Raw genomic sequence first — 17,870 nt, 5'->3', positions numbered from 1 at the left:
CTATGTTAAATTGACTCGCATGTAATATTTTTTTCAGAATTGTTTTTATCTTGAATCATTATAACTGTATAACATTCAGAATGTAAAAATAATTGTATGGAGTCCCAGAACAGCTTTCAGTGGAAGTACAACTTAACTGTTAGAAAATTTACATCAGTGTTATGTGCCACCCCTGCTTGTTTTGGTATGTGAGCATCATTAATTGTTTGAAAAGGGTGGCAAGAACATTTTAGGTTTATCTAGTTAAAGTTGTATATGGATAAGCATCTTATGGTCTCCATGGTTGCTTGCCTAGCATTGTTCCTGTGCAACTGAAACTAAATCTGCCTTAGAGAATGCATGACCTTATTTGAACATTTGCTTGAATTGTACCTTCTCACCATAATTAAGAGACTGCAGAAATACAAAAAAAAATCATCCAAGTTTAAAACCAAACAATAAATACAAAACCTGAGACTCTCAAAGCAGAAAAATGTACTCAAGAATTGAGCACAGTAGTCTGCAATCCTGAATAGAGCTCATAGTGAAGGTTCTGCTGCCTATGAAATGATGCAGCTACTGTTTAGAGTTTGAGAGGCGAGTAAAATCAGTACATTTTAATTAACTACTGATGGATGCAGGCCCAGACAAACTGTTAAGATTTCTCACATATGCTGTATTTATGATTAAAATAATTTATTTTGCATTTTTCTCTGGATGTGTTTATCTGTTTGTATATTTGACATTGCAGATGCATTACGTTTATTTAGTTTAAGTAACTCATTTTATTACTCACATTTAAATGCTTGTGACTGGTGGTTTATTTGAGTTTTGGCTTCCACGTTTCGAATGATTATTGCTACCATACAAGTATTTAGTCACAAACAGCATCCAAAGAACCAGCCAGCAGCATATGAAGTCACTAACCACAACTTGATGTCAAAGACCAAAAGACTTTATTCATGTTAGCACTTTTGTGGTGAAACACACCACTTCATCAGACCATACCACTGTTTAAGTTGGTGCTGTGGTATATATACCACATCACATCATTCACCAGCCAATTAACAATGAAAAATAATTTAAAGCAATAGCCACATAGTTAAAGCTTGCAAAGTTCAGCATCTCTTATAAAAAAAATCAACATCTCATATGAACTCTATACATAACATATATAATATGTCAAAAAATTCTTGAATGTATATAAAACAATCTGAAGTAGGAGATTCATTTGTCTGCAACCTGTGGGTTATGGATCCGATATCGGATCCGAACCGGCATGGTTTACCAGCTATGGATCCAAGCTCTCAGCTCCTCCCCTCACCCATAATGCCCTGCTCTACCCTCATGACCTCAGATCTCGTTTGCCGCGCATGGTGACCAGATTGTTTTTCCAGCTCTCCAGCTAAGTGCTATATTTATTGTTTAAATTACTCAAATTTTAAAATTTTTGGTTAATTTTGTGTGAAAGTGTAGGTTTCCCTCTTGTATTATTACTTTTTTTAGAGTTTAATCTTAATTTTATATCCCTCCCCTCGCTGGTAGCGTAGTGTGTGTTGGGCCTGTGAGTGATTTCTCTTTTTTAGTTACTTTTACTTTAGTTCTAGTAACTTTTATTTTGTTAGATTGGGTATGTCTGAGCAGCCCAAAGCTATTTTCTCTAAGTGCTCCGAGTGTGGCCATAAGCTTTCCCCAGCTGATGGCCACACTCGGTGTGTTAGATGCTTGGGGGTTGAACACCTCACATCTGGATGTTCCATTTGTGCAGGGTTCAACCCCAGGGCATTGAAGGAGCGGAGGTCCAAGCTTGTTTTGGCGGGTCTCTTGCCGCCGGACTCAGCTCCGGCCTCCGCTCCTTCGGGGGTAACCGTTACCACGGTTATTCCCTCTCCGGCTCCCCCTCCTCCTCCTGGGACTCAACCTCCCGTTTCTGGTTCGGAGGAGAGGGATGCTAGGAAGAAGGACCGGAGGGAGAAGCACCATAAGCGGCGGGCCGAGACCTCTGTTTCGGCCCCGCCAGCCAAGCAAGCTTCTCCCGGCCCCTGTCGGCTCGCTCTTCCCTCCTCGGCTCCGGTCCCCAGTGTGTTTTCTCCCGGGACCTGAGGAGGAGGAGACCCGATCTCCGTCGAGGCTATCGAGGAGGCACTCAAGGCCTACCTCGGTAGCCTCGTCGAGATCAACGTACAGCCTATCGGATGCTGATCTGGACCGGATGATGAGAAGGTTCATCCAGGCCCAGATGCAGATGGGAGTGCTCTTGCCCCCCCCCTGGGGGGGAGCTCGACCCCCTTTTTCAAGCCAATTGCTCCTTCTCCGACCCGCTACCCGGGTTCGGAGCATCTGGAGCCAAGCAGCTTCGGAGCCGGGGGTGGGTCGGCGCCGATAGTACTTGGTACTTCGGATCCGACCCTGCCCTCGAGTGCATCGGATCCGACCTCTCGGAGCCTGGATCCGAGCCTCGGATCCGGGGGGATCAGTGCTCCTTCGGCGCCGTCTGTGTCGGAGTGCACTGTCTCTTCGGATCCGAGCGCTTCGGCGCCGGCTCCGATCCACTCTTCGGATCCGAGGGGGAGCCGATTGTCGGATCCTTTGGTCGAGGTCGGCTCCCCTTTGGCCTTTGATGTAGTGGAGAGGACCCTGTTGAGGGTCTCCGGACCCCCGGCACTTGTTTCGGCTCCGTCCCGCGCTCCCTCTGCACTGGGTCAGGCTTCCACCATCCGGCCCTTGGGACAGCCCGCTTCTGTGCCCCAAGCTGCTCCCCTGGAACAGGTTGCTGCTTGCGAGGAGTCCTTGACAGCCCCCCAGAGGATGTTCCTTGCAAGCATACGTGCAAAAGGAGGCACATTGACTCCCCCGAGTCTCTCACGGAAGACACGGATTTGGAGGAAGGGGAAGGCTCCCCACGGTCACCCCCGAGGATGTCTCATTTGGAGACATCATGGAAATGCTCCGCATAAGGGGGGGGTGGTCTGCCCCCAAGTCTTCCTCGGACGAGTCCGTGTTCTTGGAGGCATTTGAAGCGGGCTCGTGTACCTCTTGGGTGTCCCCTCCTGCCGACCCCCTGGTGGACCTCATTACCACCAGGGCGTGGAAGGAACCGGACACCGTGGAGCCAATCCCTAAGAGGCCCGACCGGATCCTCAGTCCACCGTCTGACCATGCCCATTGGAGTAAGGGGCCTCCGGTAGATGCCATGTTGACGGCGGCGGCCACCAAGAGGGAACTTGCTCAGGAGAGTCCCTCAGTCCATCCCCCGAGCAAGGAGTCTCGGATGATGGACCGCTTGGGGAAGCGGATGTTTAGTTCAGCGACCTTCTCGGTAAGGGCGCTGAACTACCTGGCACACATAATTAGGATGCAGCGCGATCTCATTAAAGAATACGCTGCATCTCCCCCAGAGTCCATGTCGGAGGAGGACAAAGTGCTGCACTCCACCCGCATGGCCACTCTTAGATCAGTTACCAATACCTCTATGCGGCTACTCTCCCATGCTACGGAAGGCGCCGCTAGAGCCGCAGGGGCAGGTCTAGTCACTAGACGTCAGGCCTGGCTCCGTCATTGCGATTTCTCAGAGCCCTTCAAAGCGTCATTTGCGAATGCCCCCTTTGATGGTTCTGCCCTCTTTGGCAAAACCGTTCGCGACATATTGACCCAGAGCGAGAAGGACGGGAAGACGCTGTCTGCCGTCAGAATCCGCTTCTCTGCACCCCAGAGGCCCTATTCTAGGAACCAAAAGGGTCAGAAGAAGATGTGGTTCCGGAAGTCGCAGCAATCCCAGCCTGCTCCGGACAACCAGTCCTTCTGTGGCAGAGGAGGACAGGGAGGACGCCGCCCTAGAGGCAGAGGGGCTCCCAGGAACTTCGGGTCCAGAGAACCTTTCTCTGAACGGCCCGCGCAGCAACCCTGAGGGGTTGCCCGGCTGCTCCACTCTGGAGGCAGTCGGGGGACGTTTTTCGGGGCACCTAGCGGCATGGGAGTCCATAACATCAGACCGCTGGGTTCTCCAGATTATATCCAGAGGATACCGCATCCCATTTCGTCACTTACCAAAATTGAAGTCCCTCCCAGACGTTCCACCCGGTCAACGGGAGGCCGCTTTGGCAGAAATTGGCCATCTGCTAAAGAAAAGAGCCATCCAGCCCGTCCCCCCAGACCAAATCGGATCAGGGTTCTACTCCAGGTTCTTTTTAGTGCCAAAAAAGACGGGGGATCTAAGACCAATTTTAGACCTTTCTCTCTTGAACCTGGCAGTTCCCAAGGAGAAGTTCCAAATGGTCACTCTGCAATCTATTCTCCCCCTTCTGGGAGAAAATCACTGGATGTGTTCCATAGACCTCAAAGATGCGTACTACCACATCCTAATGGACAGGAGCTCCAGGAGGTTTCTCCGCTTCCGGCTGGGAGCCAGTCACTACCAGTTCCGGGTCCTTCCCTTTGGTCTCACCACAGCCCCCAGGGTGTTCACCAAAGTATTAGCAGTGGTAGCGGCCCACCGGAGGCTTCAGGGGGTGCAGGTCTTCCCCTACCTGGACGACTGGCTCCTCACCGCCCCAACAAGGCATCTACTACTATTGGCGCGAGACTCCTTTCTCCATCTTGCTCCCAGTCTGGGCATCACTATAAACACAAAGAAATCCAACCTAGCACCCACACAGCTCTTAGATTTTATAGGGGCCAGGTTAGACACAAGGAGCTTAAAAGCCTTCCTCACTGTGGACAGAGTTCAAAATCTGCAGCTCCAGGTGCGGGCCATTCTCCACTCAAGTTCAGTTCCGGCGGAGTTGGTCCTGAGGGCTCTAGGGTCCATGGCGTCTGCTATAGCACTTCTTCCTCTCGCCAGGCTCAATATGCGCATCCTCCAGTGGACTCTCTTAGTACAGTGGTCATACCTTGCTCTTCCTATGCATCATCCCATTGCGATCAGCAAGGCTTGCAAGCGGTCCCTCCTGTGGTGGCTTCACTCCCCAGATCTCCACGGAGGCCGCCCATTTTGTGCTTCTCCCCCTCTCGCCACGGTGACCACGGACGCCTCCCGCCTCGGGTGGGGGGGGGCATTTTGCGGGCCGGACCGTCCAAGGCACGTGGAACGATTCAGAGACCTTACTGCATATCAACGTTCTAGAGATGAGAGCATTGCTCTTACCGTTGCTTGCACTTCAGGACTTTCTTCCCTTGGGAACAATTGCGATTCATTCGGACAACATGTCGGTTGTCTGGTATATCAACAAGCAAGGAGGAACGAGGTCTTACCCTCTTTGTCGAGAAGCCATGAGAGTTTGGGAATGGGCAATCTCCACCAACCGCTTTCTAATAGCAACGCACATTCCGGGTCGGTCCAACATCCTGGCGGACAAGCTCAGTCGCACCATTCTGACACCTTACGAGTGGTCTCTCAATACTCAAGTAGCGGAACGCATATTCGCACGGTGGGGAACTCCTTCATGCGATCTTTTTGCCTCTCCCTCAAACACCAAGTGCGACAGTTTTTTCGCTCTGATACCTCCTCCAGGAGGTTCCCCAAGAGACGCTCTGGTGCAAGCTTGGCCACCCGGTCTCCTGTATGCTTATCCACCCTTGCCTCTGATGCTCCAAGTTCTTCAGAAAGCCTCTCGGGTGGGTTGCAGAATGATTCTCATTGCTCCGTTTTGGCCTCGACAGATCTGGTTCCCCTTCCTAAGGTCTCACTCGGTGAATCCCCCTTGGATTCTAGATCCCATTCCGGATCTGATATCTCATCCATCCTGCCTATCTCTTCCGAACCTGGACAACCTGAAGCTGACCGCTTGGCTGCTCCAGTTCCACTCTTGATCAGGACTCCCGGTATTTCGTCTCCTGTTAAGGCGATCCTGGTGGCAGCTCATAAACCGTCCACTAGGAAAGTCTACCGTAGCAAGTGGAAACGGTTTTCTGTGTGGGCGGAGCGGCAAGGCCTGAACCCCTTCACAGTTCCTCTCCCTTTAGTGCTTGATTTCTTAACCACTCTCTTTAACGATGGTGCCAGCAGTTCCACAGTCAAAGTACAACTTGCGGCAATTTCACATTATCACATTGGTCATGACTCCAGTCCACTCATGTCGGCCAAGTTGTGTAAAATTTTCCTTAAAGGTACTTTCCTTCTCAGGCCCCCTGTAAAACAAGCGGTTCCTCCCTGGGACCTTTCCTTAGTTCTCCAGGCCTTGACCGCCCCCCCCCCCCTTCGAACCGGCGGCTACGGTAGATCTCAAATTCTTGTCGTTCAAGACTGCCTTCTTATTACTTCGGCCAAGAGAGTTTCAGAGCTCCAAGCATTATCAGCTAAACCTCCTTACTTGGTCTTTCATCCGGACCGTGTTTACCTCAGGACCAATCCGTCCTTTCTTCCTAAGGTAGCTTCTGAAGCAAACATTAATCAATCCATTAACCTCCCTGTTTTCTTTCCTAAATATGAAAACAAAGGTGAATACAAGCTTCACTCATTAGATGTTCACAGGCAACTTAGATTTTATCTAAACAGAACGGCTGGTCATAGGCAATCCGACCAGTTGTTCATTTCCTTTGCTAAATTTAATTTGGGCAAGCCAATTTCTAAAGTATCTCTGTCTCGCTGGATTTCACAATGTATCTTATTGGCTTATCAAGCTTCAGGAAGGCCCGCACCGGAGGGTGTACACGCCCATTCAACCCGGTCAGTCTCTACCTCGGCAGCCTTTAAGGCTAGGATTCCTCTAGATGATATTTGTGCAGCAGCCACGTGGGCTTCATCTCATACCTTTATTTCCCACTACAAGTTGGATCTTGCGTCTAGGGGTAGAGCATCCTTTGGCTCCGCGGTGCTCCAGAATATCCTTCCATGATGGCCGCCCAAGATTCAGGTAGCTGGGGACTCTGTCCCACAGGTTGCAGACAAAGGAATCTCCTACTTCAGATTTAGAAGTTATGTACTCACCATAACGTTCCATCTGAGTAGGTGTATTCATTTGTCTGCAACCATCCCGCCCTCCTATCCCCCTGGCCTTTCAGTTTCCTGCATATGGTGTGTTACCCTTTTCAGGGTGTTCTTGCTGTTGGCAAACTCGATCTGAGGTCATGAGGGTAGAGCAGGGCATTATGGGTGAGGGGAGGAGCTGAGAGCTTGGATCCATAGCTGGTAAACCATGCCGGTTCGGATCCGATATCGGATCCATAACCCACAGGTTGCAGACAAATGAATACACCTACTCAGATGGAACGTTATGGTGAGTACATAACTTCTAATTTTTCTTTATGAATAAAAAAGGCATACTTTATTTAAAATGTTTCCTGTTCTTCAAAATGGGTTTTAAAGGGAACCTATCATTCAGTCCCATGCCCCTATAAGACCTCAGCCTAATAATCCACCTAGTCTCTGAGGTTTCTGTCTGGTTAGCTATATCACCCCCACCTCCATTTACCCAAATCCTCTCAACTGCTAAGAACCTGAGTGTGTGTGGATCCCATTGAACTGAAGTGCTTGGGTAAAGCATTTGTTAATGTCCCATTTCTGATATGCATCAGATGTTCTCTTATCCTGAATCTGAATTTCTTGTTCATTTTCCCTATATAATATGCTGAACAAACATCACATATAGCTAAATACACCAGATTCATGGTATTGCAATCTACTGTTACATTAAACCTAATCTTTATCCCTGTATCCAGATGTCTAAATCTGTTAGTGGTGTCTGTGTTTCTGCACTGATTGCAATTATTGCAAGGAACAGTGCCTTGTCCATTGCTATCATGATTTCTCTATATATCAGTCTTGGGGTAGCATAATAATCTTTTAAGGGATTTCTTATTCTTGAACAGGAAATTTGATCTGTCTCCCACTATGTTCCTGATTTCTGGATTATGAACCAATATGGGCCAATATCTTTTAATAATATTGTTGACTGTATCAGTTATCTGTAGTAAAGTATGTAGCAAACTGTACAAACTTTCTCTCATAATGTCTATCCACTGTATTTCTATTCCTGTGTGATGAAAAATATGGCCTCCCAATATCTCTCCTCTAGACTGTGATATCTTTCAAAAGCTGGTTCGTATTAGGGTCAGCATATCCTTTCTCTCCTAATCTCTCTCTAAATTCAAGTAACTCATTGAATTCTACATCAGCTGTTAACCTTGAGATTTTCAAGGCCTGTCCCTTGACAGTGTTTCTGAATATATATTTAGGATGCATGCTCTCTTTGGGGAGTATAGCATTCCTATAACATGTCTTCCTAAAAATTTTCGTTGACAAACACCCGTTTCGGTCCTTATAAATCTTAATGTCTAGGAACTCCATTTCATCATGTGTCTATTTCAAGTCAAATTTCAAGAAAGTTGCACTACTATTTATGGTTTCATGGAACAAGTTCAACTCTTTTTGGTCACCCTACCATATCATAAAAAGATCGTCCACAAAGCATCTGTAGAATACAATCTGACTCCATCTGTCCTTCTGAAAGACATATTCATTCTCCCATGAGGCCATGACCAAGTTGGCATAACTGTTTGCAGTAGGAGTGCCCATGGCCACCCCGTCTCTCTGCAAATATAGTTTATGGTCAAAAAGCATCACATTGTTGGTCAATACTAGTTCCATTAAAAGACATATAACATCAACTTTCTTATTCTCATAAGTTGTATCACACAGTAAATATTGTCTCAAGAATTCTATATCATTGGGTATCGAGGTGGACAATCAATGTACATCTAAAGTTACAATTAAAGTGGCTTTATCAATCCCATGTTGTTGTACACAAATCTTACAGAAACTGTCTGGAGTTCCTCAAAATATGACTGTTCTTGTTCACCACCAGTCTCAAACATTTTTCGATGTACACAGACATAGGTTCAGTGGTCCAGTTTTGTCTCGAGACTATGGGTCTAAGGGGGTGGGGTGATATAGGGTCCTCGGGACTTTTGGTATTCCATGTATACTGGGAATCAGGGGGTTGGGGACCTTAAAATAATTATATAGGTCCAAAGTAATTTCATTAGTCAACATACTCTCATACAAAACGGCATCCATCTTTCCTAATATTTTATTCATCCTATCCAAATTTATATCCTCATAAATGGTAGTGTCATTCAGCATGCCATTCATAGTTTGATAATAGTATTCACTGTTCATGATAACTATTAAACACCCCGTATCAGCTTGTTTAATAACAATGCTATCATCAGACTGCAATAACTTTAAAGCATCATATTCTCTCTTGGTTAAGTTAAAATGTTTTTTACAAGTATTATTCTGTTTCAAGGCTTCAGACATATTTTTTTCACATAAACTAATGAAAACATCCATCAGTGGGTGGTTGGGAGGAATAAGCATGCTTGTTTTTTTTTAAACTCTCAAAATTGTCACATTCTTTGCCTTTAAATAACAGTTTCAATAAAATATTCCTGCTAAACAGTCTCAGGTCTAAAATGGCATCAGTTACCTCAGTATTTTGCATAGGTAGAGACAACAGTCCATTGTTAAGTACACAAAATTCATCTTCAGTTAAAATTCTGGTTGAAATGTTCCAAACTAATGACCATTTGTCTCCCTTGCTCACCATGTTTTCTTCAGCTTCCTGTCGCTCGGAGATTCTGAAAGGCATCTTTCTCTTCATGCGACCTCTGCTATAAGAGCGTACTCCCCCTTCCCCGTGGCTCGATAAATCTATCCTGATGGGAAGTACTCGAAAATCTGAAGCTGACTGTGTTTTCAGAATGTTGGGATATGTGGAAATGCCATTATTTTCACTAGATCCCATCATAGAGTATTGTTCTGTTGTACTTTATCAGGGATGACTGAGTTTGTTGAAACTGGTTTAACAGCAACCTCTAGCATTGGGAGAGCATTTGTCTTCCTTTTGGCTCCTAGTCTTTCACTAGAAGAGGTAGCTTCATTGAGAGCAATATTCCTTGTTAAATCAGTGGCTACTAACAACTAGGAAACCACTTTGTTTAAGGTAGTATCTGTATCACTAGGTCCCATCCGTTCTGTTATGTGGGTACTTGGCCAAACACATGGCCTTCCTTAAAATCATTCTTAGCTCTTTCTAGCTTACTCCATTTCTGTCGTAGGAGTTTATTCTCAAACATGGTTGCTGACTCAACTATTGTATTTAATTTCTCATCAACAAGTTCTTGTGGGAATCAATGATTTTTTGCTGAGTTATTATCTCTTCCTTCTGAGAAAACCCTATTAGGAGGTGCATATAGTTAAAGCGAGTCTCTAAATTTAGCTGTTGCCATTTGGAAAGTAACTCAGGGTGTCGCTCTCCCTGGTTAGGCATTTTAAGGATTATCAAACCCCTAGGAAAGACTTGATTTTTAAGGCATGCTTCCATATGGTAATGCTGAGCTTGTTGCAGTCTTTTGATATTACAGTTCATCCTCAAGCCTATGTATAGTCTTGAGGAAATCGGTATGGTCTATTTCTCTATGGTCAGCCTCATGTTTTCTCTCCAAAGTAATATTGGATAACAGAGGATTTCCTTTACCTTTTATAAAGCTCAGTAGTTTATCTGTCCAAGATCCTGGAATTCTCCTCTGGACCTGTGAAGCATACTCCAGTTCAATGCCAGTGTTAATGACTCCATTTATACTCCCTTATGCCATTGTTCCGAGCAAGAGCTGAAAGCAAAATAGTTCAACAGATTGCAATACCATGAATCTGGTATATTTAGGTATATGTGATGTTTGTTCAGCATATTATATAGGGAAAATGTAGAGGAAATTTAGATTCAGGATAAGAGAACATCTGATGCGTATCAGAAATGGGACATTAACAAATGCTTTAGCCAAGCACGTCAGTTCAATGGCATCCATGCACACTTTCAGGTTCTTAGCAGTTGAGAGGATCTGAGTAAATGAACATGGGGGGGGGGGGGATATAGTTAACAAGACAGAAACTTCAGAGACTAGGTGGATTATTAGGCTGAGGGCTGATAGAAGCATGGGACTGAATGATAGGGTCCCTTTAAAACCAATTTTGAAGAACAGGAAATGTTTAAAATAAAGAGTGCCTTTTTTATTCATCAAGAAAAATGTTTTATTTACATTCAAGCATTTTTCGACACGTGTTTTAGTGTGTTTATAGAGTTTATGGTGGTTTAGCCATGTTTTATATGAGATGTTGATTTTTTATACGCGATGCTGAACTTTTACACAGCAAGCTTTAACAATGTGGCTATTGCTTTAAATTGTTTTTTATTGTTAATTGGCTGGTGAATTATGTGATGTATATATAACACAGCACCAACTTAAACAGTGTTATGGTCTGATGAAGTGGTGTGTTTCACCATGAAAGCGCTAACCTCAATAAAGTCTTTTGGTCTTTGACACTGAGTTGTGATTAGTGACTTTGTGTATGCTACTAGCTGGTACTTTGGATTCTGTTTGTGAAAATTTGGTTTGCCTTGTTTTTCAACAGACCATTCATCCTTGTCACAACCATATTTGTGTTTGCTATACAAGTATTTAGTGGTTGGCTTATTTTAAGAGCAAATCATAATTGTGTTTGAGTGCTTTAAGGTATTCTGGGATTGTTACTGTAAAGACAAGGAAGAAGGTATTTGTACTGGAGAGGCATATTTACCCCAACTGGAAACCTTTGTGTGCCTGTGTACTTGTTTGCAGAAACAGACACATTTTCAGTTACTTTTAGTGAGGCACCACTGTATGACAGTAGGATCGAAACAAGTTAGGTAAAGGCTTTGAGCCAGTGGTTATAACTCTGATCTACAGCTATTCCATGTAAAAGTTGTTTAATTATTTTTAAACCATAAACATCTGTATTAAACCATCACTTATGACATGGGCAATCATATATTTATATAAATGTAAACAAACCACACCAACACTATTACAGTTACAAGCATTTAACATCACAAACCATATTGACACAGTCCCAGTTGCAAGCATTGTACATCAGTTAATAATCTACACAGTCATTTTCAGTCAAACATTACATAACTCATTTAAACCCTGCTTTCTTTTAAACCTCATTCTTCCTTTGTATGTATTGTTTTCACAATTCCTATTTTTTCCTATGTAAGTTGCTCCTACCCTTTTCTAAAGATCCTAATTCCAGTTGTTTTACCTCTGTTACTGTATTCACTACATCTAGCATAGTTGGTTTAGATTTTGCTTTCCATTTTTTAGTAACTGCTTTTTTTGCAGCCACCATAATTAGATACAGCAAGGTCTTACCATGTCTAAGCAGTTCCAAACCTGTATCATAGCTCAGAAAAGTCATCATCTTCGCACCAATCTGCCCACCCACCATCTCTGACAGTGCATCCCGCAGGGAATTCTTAAGTCCATCAACTCACTGCACTCCCAGAAAATATATTCCCAATTACCTCTTTCTTCCTCATCACACCTCCAACATTTGCTGTCTACCTGAAGAAAAACTCTCTGGAGTCTACTTGGGGTATAAAAATATCTATGTAAACACTTCCAAGCAAAAATCCTAAATCTTCTGGATTTTGTTGCATATTTGGGAGGCATACATATGTCTTCCCATTGTTTATTTGTGTATTGCTTATCCAGTCTCTCTTGCTAATCCTTTCTAACCTCCTGCGATTGATTCTTATAGTTGTCATGTAATATTTTGTATGCTCTACTAATTATTCATTTTTTAATGGCAGCTTCTGTTCTAGATTCTACTAAAAACTCTACCGGTGCTGGTCTTTTGTTGAGGACCCCGTATTTCTTTCTCTTTGCATTTGCCTATATTCTGATATCCATCCTTGATAGGGAAGGTAATCTCTAACCCACAGTCCAAATACATTCTTGGTGTCTTCCCATTCTATCATTTTTTCCTATCCAGTTATTTGCTCCCAATAACTTGGTTCCTTTACTAATTTACCCCAATAAATTTCAGCCCCCTCTTGCCTATTGTCTATATCCCTAATTGCAGTCATCCCTATAGGTTAGAATCTCCTTTCTCCATTGCCTTGTTGGTTTAATCCTTAGGATATTTTCTGCTACTTTATAGATATAATATTCTGTATGATTTTTGTTATTCTCCTTAAAGGCCTGCATCCAAAATCCCATTCTCTCCTTATTTCTTGAGCCCCCCCCTCCCCAGTTTCATTATCATCCCTTTCCACTGTGAATTATAGTTTTCTGCTTGTGCTATGTACAGGAGCCTTAACTGTGTAGCTCGGAAATACCCCTGCAAATTGGGTAATTCCAATCTGCCCTGTTCTCCTCGAATAATCATCTTATCCTACTTCACTCTTGCAATCTTCCCCTCCCAGATAACATCCTTCAGCTCTTTATTAAATTGCTATCCACAACCTCTTCTCTGGTTTATAAAAATATGCCTGACCTGTGTGTAAGACTAATGGGACTAAAACATTTTAACTGCTTGTATCTTACTATCCATATCCATTTACCAAAGCTTCCATTTTTTTCCAGTTTTTGTATTGTCTTTTTAAGTCTCTCTTCCTACGTATCCTTAGCTGCCACACCAGAATAATTTTAATCCATACTCCTAACCTCATTCTAATATGTCCCCATAAATATGGGTATTGCTGAACCAATTCATATGTGGGTACATATTTTACCACTATTGCCTTTGTTTTAGCTTCATTAATTGTGTATCCCTGAAAAGATTTGAAACTGTCTCAAAAATGTTTAACAACACTGTAATGTCTCTTTCTGGTTTGTCAGGTATCATCTGCAAATATTGTTAAATTTCTAAGTCCCTGATTTTCTTTGTCAGTGGTTCTAAATAAAATGCAAATAACAAAGGAGAAAGAGGACACCCCTTCCTGGTTCCTCTGCTCAAGCAGAAATTGTCAGAGAGGACCCCACCCACTTGAATTTTCAACTGTGATTCCTCATATATCCTCCTAATCAACCTTATAATTTTTTCAGGAAATGCAAATGTTTCCATTGGCCTGCTCATAAAGTCCCAGCTTACTCTGTCAAATGCTTTCTCTGCATCAAGACCCACCAGCAACGATGATATTTTCATATATTGTGCTTCCCTCTAGATCGTCAGTGTTCCATTAATGTTGTCAGATGTTTGCCTCCCCTCCACAAAACCGCATTCATACATATCTATCAAATTTGGTATTACTTTTGCAATTCTGTTAGCCATTATAGACATGAACACTTTATAATTGTGGTCTAGTATTGAAATGGACCTGTGTGAAACTGTATCTAATGGATCTTGACCCTCTTTAGGTATTACAGCTACCACTGCTTTCCTCCAGGATGTTGGTACTTCTTTACTTAAAACACTGTTAAATCCAAAACTTTGAGTTTTTTTCCCTCCTTGCTTCCAAACGTCTACAGGAATACCATGTATTCTTGGGGACTTTCCTGTAGAGTAGCTATATATCACAATTGTTATCTCCTCTCTTCTTATCCTAACCATTAGTACTTGAGCCTCATCTACCTTTGACCTTGGCATATTTAATTCTTCCATAAACATTTCCATTTGTATATTTTCTTAATTTCCATATTTCTCTGCTTTATACAGAGTTTCATAGAATTTCTGAAATATTTCTAATACCCTTACATGATCTCTTGTTACCTTCCTTGTTATAGGCTTCCTAAACTTGGCGACAGCCCTTTCTACTTTCTGTTATCCAAGTCATTGTACTAAAAGTTTTTGTGCTCTAGTGTTATATTAACAAAAAAAAAATAGCAATCTTTCTAAACTAGTGTATATTATTGTAATAATCCCATACTTTCTTATTACCATTCTGCAATTTATCTTCCTCTTATTCTGTGAGATTCCCCCAATTCTGCAATACTTTAACATGTGTCAGTCCCTCTAAATAATTTGTTACTTCTTAACCACATCTCCCTTTCTTTTATATCCATGCTATTTTTAGACTCCACCTTAAATTTATCCCAATCCGTAGCTATATCTTCAGAAGTAATTTCTGTCCTCTTGCATAGTTCTTGAATAATCTCCACTGCCTATTGCTTAAATTCCCCTCTTTTCAACAGATAGATGGGAAAGCTCCAGTGTCTCATTGTTATTTCATTACTTTATATTATTTAGTTATTATTGGCACATAATCTGAAATAGTGGGCGCGTATCAAGACCTTCAGTTAAATGCGTATGTTCCTGTGAAATGTCAATTCTGTCTAGCCTAGCCCATTTTTTATATCTTGGGGAATAACAGGTAATTTCTCTCATAACTCCTATTACTGAATTTGCATTTTCCATGACAAATGTTTTCATAAAGTTCTTCAAAAATCTACCATCCTTTGTTATACTTTTCCTTCTGGGCCCCCCAGACACATCTTCACTGCTGCAAATCAAATTCCAGTCCCCAGCTATAAGTAATATTCCTTGCTGAAAACTGATTATTTCTCCCAGAATTTTCTTAAGCTCTGTTATAGCAGTTTTAGGTGGAATATAAATACATGCCAGTGTAATCCTCCTCCCTTGCCAGTAGCCGCTTAACACTACAAATCTGCCATTATTATCTTTTATATCTTCTTCCATCACTATTGGAGCTCCTTTTACAATTAATATAAGTACTTCTCTTTTCCTTGTCCCATATATTCTGCTGAGTAACCATCCTGAAAACCTTTCTTTATCAAATTCACATGTTCTTTGCTTTCCAAGTGTGTCTCCTATAACATAGCTATTTGCACTCTACATATTTTAATATATTTTACTATTCTTTCTTTTTGTATTTATCTGCAAGACCACAAACATTTATAGACATTACAGAAAGCAACATTGTATTAAAAAGTTATTATTCCCACCTTTTTTGTATATAATCTTTTTTGTTAAATGTCTAGTTTCAGCTTTTATGTTACCTGCATGCACTGTTGTTATATAGTTGTTTCTTGTCATATCCGTTTGAGCCTATGTCACATCTTAAAAAACGTTGTTTTATTGAAAGCTGCCAAACAAAAAACAAACCCCAATACCTGTATAAAACCTATTAAAACACACAAAACTATGTACATCTTCAAATATTGTTTTGCCTTCCTAATAGGATCACGTGTTCCAAACTGACAGCCACACTCAGACTTGAGTTAACCTAAAAGAAAGTTTATTCATGCTAAGATGCATGGTGCAGCATGTGCTTTTCTACTAAGTGCTAACTGGTTTTGTCTCATCTTTATAGCTCCCCCAGTTGGGAAAACCCATGAATGCTTTAATTGAACATGATCTCCTAGCCAGTTTCACCCCCTCCAGCCACTCACTCTCCACCTGACTATAACCAGTTTCTCTTTATCAGATTTTCCCCATGGAGACATGCGAAGCAGACAGCCAATCTCTTATTATCAGATTGTTTCCATGGAGACATGAGAACCAGACAGTCAATTTCTCTTTAGCAAATTGTTTCCATGGAGACATGAGGGGCAGGTACAGAACTGCTACTAAGCATGTATTCATTTGTCAGAAAAAAGCCTCATAATATTCAGTATTCTTTTTCATTTACTTGCTTTCTCTTATAAATTGTCACTAAATCAATGTAAGGTCTTTAATCCAGACACTCCCCTATGCAAGAATGAGAAAAAGCATATTAATGTTTTAGGTCATCCTCTTTTAACCAGGCTTTTTAACATTGCAGTACTCACATTCATACCTCTCAACCTGGAAACTTCAAAAATCTGGACAAGGACCATGAAAAATGGGTACAAATCTGTATGCTGATTAATGTACAATTTGCATACATAATTAAACAACCCCGCCCACTCCAATGGAATTGTGGGATACCAACTTTGAAACGCAAACTGAAGAACAGAACCAAAATATAGCACCAGAGTCCCCCTGCAGCCATTTCAATGTCCCATTACCTGGCTATTTCACCCCATTTACCATAAACACTAATGTGTGCATACTGCTTTACTTCTACAATGATTATTTGAATTTTAGTTTTTTACATTTTATAGCACAATGCACAAACCCTAATAGATATCTGCTAAACAAAACAATACTGTCTAACAATGAAAATAGACTTGGCATTAAAACTTCTCTGCCCTTGAAACACATATTCATTGAAAAAGCATTGAAACCCACACCACAGCCAAAGAAAATGCATCTGGCCAGTGGTGGATAAAGATTACCTTTGGACTGTTTTTAAATCAGAGACCCCTTGCACACAAAACAAGAAACATACATGCGTTCTTTGATACACCTTCCTGACTTTATTAAATTGTATTCCTTGTATAATACAGCACACTTGTTAGACTTAAGTTAGAGCGAATTTTAAATTCATTGTTTAAACATTTTTCCAGGAGGCAATGAAGCAAATGGCATGCACCAATAATGACAAAACTGCCCTATTCAGAATATTTTTGTAATAACAGTCTACTTCTACACACTGTGTATATATATATATATATATATATATATATATATATATATATATATATATATATATATATATATATATACACACACACACATACAGAATCACAGTAGTGTAAGCCATAGGCACGTTGCACAGCTCATTGCACTTATTTTCAGTTGGTTGGGGCAAAAGGCCAAAAACCAGAAATACATTTTAGACATTGCTTTTATAATTTTGGAAAGTTGCTTGCATAAAATGTTGTGTTACCAATTGCCAAGTCTTTAATTTAGAACCCTGTACACTCCAGTCATAGTAACATGCCATTAAGCTAAATCAGCAGTTGACTGAAAGACAGGAAGACGAACTTAAATGGCTGTCATTTAGTGAATTCAGTTTTCACTTCTCCCCATAGTTCTCAATCTCTTGGCACAAAAATACATAACAAAGCCAATAATGGGGGAATACAGCCCCAAAATAGGGACACATTTCAAATACTGATCTTATAAACTTAGAAAATTGCTAGAATAAAAGGTTTTGTTTTACCACTCCTGAAAACCAGAGATCTAATGAGGAACAGAACAAAAATGAGAGACATAAATTCATAAGTGATGGTGGCTAGGGATTTTAGGC

General features: G+C 41.9%; 1 protein-coding gene across 1 annotated transcript in view; it reads left to right on the top strand.

Moving 5' to 3' along the window:
• PTPN3 (protein tyrosine phosphatase non-receptor type 3) overlaps nucleotides 1–17,870 on the top strand; it is a 2,272,168-nt gene that overhangs the window by 1,478,882 nt on the left and 775,416 nt on the right. The window lies entirely within an intron of this gene.

The sequence above is a fragment of the Protopterus annectens genome, chromosome 3.part0 (genome assembly GCF_019279795.1).
Source record: "Protopterus annectens isolate FY-2018-M chromosome 3.part0, PAN1.0, whole genome shotgun sequence".
Taxonomy (NCBI): Eukaryota; Metazoa; Chordata; order Ceratodontiformes; family Protopteridae; genus Protopterus; species Protopterus annectens.
Note: the sequence above shows the minus strand (reverse complement) of the source record. Positions and strands in the feature narration are given on the sequence as shown.